Genomic DNA, 6,731 nt, shown 5'->3' on the forward strand with positions numbered 1-6,731 from the left:
AAGCAGCAAAGTCAAGACTATGGTTTTCCAACTCCAAATCCAATGCCCTTGCCACTAGGCATCCCTCTGTGAAAGCCTGGCCTTCTGCCTTCACCTCAATCATGTTTATGTGGCAAAGGATCCCCTTCTGGTTTTACATACATGTGGGCCATCATACATAGTGGAGACAAGAAGCCATTTACAGGTGACCTCCACTCGCACTCACACTGGGCATTCTTTCAGTTGTCACTCCTCACCCCCAGATAATCAGCAGGCAGATACTGATGACTCTGTTCATCATTAACATCTTACAGGTCCTCAGAGCCTCCCCGAATTTGCCTAAATAAGGTGCCTTCCATGGCCTGGACCAGATGTCAGGGACCTGACCCTCTTTTCCTTATTCCTATCCTGATGCCATTACCCCCTGGTAGGTTTAGCTCTCACCATTATTCTTATCACAGAGTCCCTTGGTGGGCAGACTGGCAGGGGCAGACTGGCAGAGGCACCCTGATCTTTCTAGTCTGGATGGAGTAAATGCTGCCTGGAAGGAAAGCAACCTCAGTTTTGCAACCATGAATCTCACAAGTGGAGCCTTAATGTCCACCTCTGTGCCCTTCATTGTCTTTTTCTGTACAAAGCTAATCAAGGTTTCAAATCAGATAGGCCACCTAAGTTAGCTAATTTCTGCCATTTGGCAGTGATCTGCCACAAACTTGTACCTTGGAAGGATAGCGAACCATCCAGGCCCAAGAGCTCAGCCACAGCTGCTCTGGGAACCCACAGAGTGTGCCTGGCCCATTCTCTAGCCCTGCAGTTTTATTAGCTTCATTTTTTATGTGCGTTTTAACTCTCTGAATGCAGCCAAAACCAACATCAAATAACATCAAGGAACATAAGGTCATGACTTCCCCCCCACAGCGCTCAACCCCCAAATCATTTAGAGGCAGTGTGAACAGAATACACCACAATTTTTCCCCTGCCTGTCTTTTCAGAGGGCGGCAAAGACTGTTTCTGCTCTGTGAGCTATTCTCAGACATTGCTGCATCAGAACTCACTGTGAGAGATGTTTCAGGTCACCATAACCCAAAGAGCAAAAGGAGGGGAAAAAAGGAGGGGTAGGGGAGAACGAAAATACAGCCAGTAATCGATCTTCAGATCTCTGCCTCCCTGAGGCCATGAGTACTGGGCCCAGTGGTCCTGGCCAGTGCCTTCTGGGAGGGACAGTTGGAGGAACCAACCCCCTGCTTTTCTGCCTCATTGTCTCCCTCCTCTCTTCTTCCTCCTTTCCTTCCTTATCTCCATCCAGGGCCAGCTAGGAACAAGCATTCCAACAGGTTCCCCACATGGGCTACTAATCCCAGCCACCCCAAAGGATTCACCAGTACCTTCCCTTGAGTGTTTAGGTAGGGAAGTCAAGAGCCCCAGACAGGCCTGGGAAGTTTCTCAGCACTGAATACTCAGCACTGGGCCTGAAACCAGATGTGGGAGCCAAGCCGCCCAAGCTGAAGGAGTTCTCCATTCTAGAGAAATTTAGAAAATCAGTTCAGATTACAGTTTTCCTGATCCATACTGCTGGGAGGTAGAGAAAGAACTCTAGGATTGGCTGGATAGAGCCTTAGCTTTTCAGTCAGGAGCCAAGGGTTCTAGGCCTGACTGTGAGTCCTTAAGAAGTCATTTACCTCTCTTTGTCTCAGAATCCCCCAGAAACATAGCAACCACTCCTTCAAATGGATTTCCTCAAAGTGGAACTTTTTTACTTTTTAAAAACAGATAATATGTTTACATTTTTGATGGTAAGTCTTTAATGAAGAGATCTTAGTGGTAGCAGTATGAAAGGAACACCATGTGACAAAGAGAAGATAATTCTTAAACTTTTATTACTTGCTTGCCCTCCCTTAGGAAACAAGGGCTCAGGCCCTTCTACTATTCCCACACTCTTTTCCAACCTTTCTCCCTCTGTTAGAATCTGGTCAGCTCTCTAATGTCTACATCTGTAATGTGGCCAGCGGGTCTCTAGATACCCTACCACTCTAACATCCTATTATTATCTAGCCTCTGAGTTTTCTTCCCCACCCTTCTTGATGAAAACATTTGAGAGTTTAATAATTTTTCCTTAGTGGATAGTTTTGACTCTCTCTATATATAGAACTTATCTCTACCTCTACTTACTACCTACTTATCTACCTATATCTCTCTACTTATCTACCTATATCGACCTCTACTTATCTACCTATATCTGTCTACTTATCTACTTACCTATCTACCTACTTACCTCCCTATGTTAAGTATAGCATTTAGAGCATTAGAGTTTCTTGTGCCAGTGAAAACCAAGATCAATGGTAATTCCTCTTATAAATGTAATCTATTTTTCTGTGGACCTTTTTCTTATCAAATGAGCTCAAAATATTAATTAATGAGTTTATTTTGTCCATTGGTAACAAGAACAGGTAAATAACATCTCTCTCCTTCAAATGGGGAGCTATCACTAAAATGGAGTAGATAAAGCTATTTTATTATGGCCTATAAAAAATCCTACACCCAAATTAGAAACTACGATAGATACTTGGGGTTCCAGTCAAAGACAGTTTTTCTTCTGCAGACAGGTAAAGTTAAAAAATGCTTCCCCAACCCTTCCCCCTAACAACTGTCCATCTCTCAGGCAGTGAAGGGTTAGAGACAAGGAAAGAAAAACTGGAAGAAAGCTCTGGGCAGTCTTATGACCTCTATTCCAGAACAGGGAGATGGGTGAAAGCAGAAACATTTAGGTCACCTTCCTCATCAATTTCTCTTGGTTTATCGGGTTATATCAGAAGTTCTTAAGCTTTCTTGGTTGCCAATGTCCTTAGCATCTCATTAATTCACAGTGCCTCTAGGCCAAAATAAATATCTAACAGTTTCATTTATTCAGAAGTTAAGTTCACAAAACTTAATAAGTATTTATACCCTTAATAACTTAATAGCCACTTAAAATCATAATACACATAAATTAAAAGAAAAATATTAATATGCATATTAATGGAGAAAAATATTTTTATTTTACCTTAAATAGATACCTTTCAGGCAGTGCACAGCTTCTCAGATCTTGAAATCAGATTGGACACCACCACCTGCATTTCCTGCTCCATGTGAATTTTCACACAGCACTTGATTTTTGTCACAGCAGCCATCAAAAGGAATGTAGTACAATCTAATGTTGAAATTGTGAACTGACACAAGCTAGTAGCTTGTGGAATGTCTGACAGATGTCTAGTGTCATTGTGTTCCCCTCAGAAATGTAAAATATCCCACGAAGGCCCTGTGAGTTCACAGTTGTGCCCCGGGAAACCTCAGCTCATAATCTGGGAAACCTAGGGTTAGATCAACAAATTCCTGGCCATTCTTAGACATTACTTCCTTCCTTCTCCCTTCACTGGCGGAAATGTATTTTCGTAGTTCTATTTCCCCAGAATACCCTTTGCTGTAATAGCAATCTGAAATAAAATAAAAAGTATGTCTACATCCTCCATAAAATTGCCATTGAAAGTATGTTGTACTCTTTCCCCTTACAAGACATGTTTCTTATTGTAGTTAGAGAGATCTTTTAAAAAATGCACATCAGACACACCCATCAGATTGGAAAACATTTGGAAGACTGGCAATAGCAAGTGGTAATGAAGATGTAGAATAATGGGAGCTCTCATGTATTGTTGATGGCAGTGTAAATTGGAAAGCCACTTAGTAAAAATATCTGACATTATCTACTAAAGTTAAACATATTTGTACTCTATGATCTAGATATTCTACAACAACTGTTATGACTTGAAAACTAACATACTTATGCATCATAATACATATATCAGAATGCTCATGATAGCACTGTTTATAATAGCACCAATTTTGAAGCAACTTAAATGCTTATGTAGAGTAGAATGAATATGTAGATTGTAGTGTATTTGTACAATGGAATATTATATGGCAATGGAAACAAAGGAACTATAGTTACATGCAAGCAACAACATGTATTGATCTTACAAGCATAATGTTGAGCAAAAGAAATAAAATAACATATACTATATGATTCCATTAATATAAGGTTTGTAAAAAGGAAAAATCTAGCTATAATTTTGTAGATGTATATGCAGGTATAAAACTATATTTAAAAAGACATACTTTTAGAACTTCCAGATAGCTGCAGACATGGATATTTCTAAAGGGTGACACACCCAGGGAGGGCATGCAGCTCCACACCCCTTCCCTCATACCTCACCATATGCATCCCTTTGTCTGTGTCATTTATAATGTTGTTATAATAAACTGGTAAACATTTAAAGAAGACATATTTCTGGTTCTGCCAAAATGATATAGCCCCCATGGGACTGGGGCTGAACCTCCACAATCACCTGACAGCAATAAATCTGTATGAGGCAATGCAAAGCAGAGCTAGTTGGCACTTATTCCCTCTCCTCTCACCTCCTCCTATGTCAGCAGGGTCTAGTGGAAGCTGAGCTTTCACCCCCATCTCACAGCAACAGAGCAATTTGAATCAGCTCTCTTTGGGGGTGGGGAGGCAGTGGAACCAGTGAGGAGTTGATTTTACACGTCCACTTGGAGGCAACAAGAGGGTACCCTGCTTTCACTGGGAAGGCGTCAGAGGAGTGAGGAGTGGAGGGAGTGGCTAAATTTCTACCTTTTCCATATGCAGTGAAGCAGTACAAGTTAGTGCACCGCTTTGACAGAGGTGGCATCAGCAGGGCCCAGTGACAATTTGAACAAACATACCCACCTGATCCTTGCATGACATCTCAATAGGGGAGAGTGTCTTCTTTAAAAAAATATAAAACAAAATAAAATATTTAAATGAGACTCACTCAGAATATCATAACACAATATCCAACAAATCCAGAGTCCAATAAAAACATTAACTACTATATCAACCATGAAAATCACAACTTCAATGAGAAAAACAATCAAATGACACCAACAATTAGATGTTGAAAATTTCTAACAAGGCTTTTAAAGCAGCTATCAGAAAATGATTCAACAAGCAATTACAAATTTTCTTGAATCAAATGAAAAGAATTAGAAACTCTCAACAAAGAAAAAGAAGTTATAAAAAAAAAAACTAACTGGCAATCTAATGCCAGAAAAAAATTCTCACTAGTTGATCTAAATAGTAAAGTGGAGATGACAGAGGATAGAATAAAAAAATTGAGGCCATAACAATAGAATTCACACAATCTGAATAACAGAGAAAATAGACGGAAAAAAATGAACAGAGCATGGGATACCTATTAGAGAATAATGAAATATCTACTGTTTGGATCATTAGAGTTCAAGAAATAGAAAACAGAAGGTGTTGACACATTTTTCAACCACTAAAAGAAAAAACTGTCACATTTTCTTAATCCAGTCTATCATTGATGGACATTTGGGTTGGTTCCAAGTCTTTGCTACTGTGAATAGTGCCGCAATAAACATATGTGTGCATGTGTCTTTATAGCAGCATGATTTATAATCCTTTGGGTATATACCCATGCACGTTGTGCACAAGTACCCTAAAACTTAGAGAATAATAAAACAAAAAAAAGAGAAAAACCTGTCAACCCAGTATTCTATATCCAGCTAAAATAAACTTCATGAATGATGGGAAAAATGAAGACATCCTCAAATTAACTACAATTAAGAGAATTTATTGTCAGCATACTTACCCTAAACAAATGACTAAAAGAAGTTTTTAAATCAAAATAAATGATAACAGAAGAAAGCTTGGAACTTTCGAAAAGAAAGAACATTGCCATGAGTAAAAATAGGGGTAAATATAGTAGAATATCTTACTTCTCTTGAGTTTCTTAAATCAATATTTGGAGATTGATGTAAAAATTATAAAACTGTCTAATGTCATACCCCGTGAATACAGAAGAAATACATAACAAACTACATTTTTAAGTAGGAAGGATAAAGAGACCTAAAGAAAATGAGGTTTCTACAACTCACTCAAAATAGTAAAACATTGATACCAGCAAACTATGGTGAGTTATGTATGTATATTGCAATATCTGGAGCAATTGCTAAGAAAATGGTGCAAAGCAATATACTCAAAAACACTAAAAATAAATTAAGATGGAATCCTTAAAAATGATCAGATAACCTAGAAGAATATAAAAAAGATATCAAAGGAACAAGAAACAGATAAATTAAACAGGAAAAAAAATAGTACAGACTAACATGACATTTACCTTAAATATAAATGGGCTAAATATAAGTAAAAGAGCTTTCAAAAGTGGAAAAATAATTTATTCAATGATATGCTGTCTACAAGAAACCTACTTCAAATACAATGGCGTTGCTATGTTAAAAATAAAAAGATGGAAAAAGAGATACCATGAAAATATTAATTTAAAAAGCAGGAATATCTATATTGATATAAGATAAAGCCTACATTAGGGCAAAAAATACGATGGATGAAAAGGAATATTACATAATAATATAAAGATCAGTCCACTGGAAGGACATATAGTTCTAAATGTGTATGCACCAAAAACTGATACTCAGATAACAATGAAAAAAATGGTAGAGTTGAAAAGAGAAATAGACAAATCCAAAACTGTAGTTGAGAACTTCAACATTCTACTCTCAGAGATTTATAGAACCACTCAACAGAAAATCAACAAAACAGTATATAGAAACACTGAACCATGCAATCAACCCAAATGACTTATTATATATACCCAACCAAAAAACTATTATCTATAAGAATTCTCAAAACTCTAAAC

This window comes from Pan paniscus, chromosome X, assembly GCF_029289425.2.
Source record: "Pan paniscus chromosome X, NHGRI_mPanPan1-v2.0_pri, whole genome shotgun sequence".
NCBI classification, from domain to species: domain Eukaryota; kingdom Metazoa; phylum Chordata; class Mammalia; order Primates; family Hominidae; genus Pan; species Pan paniscus.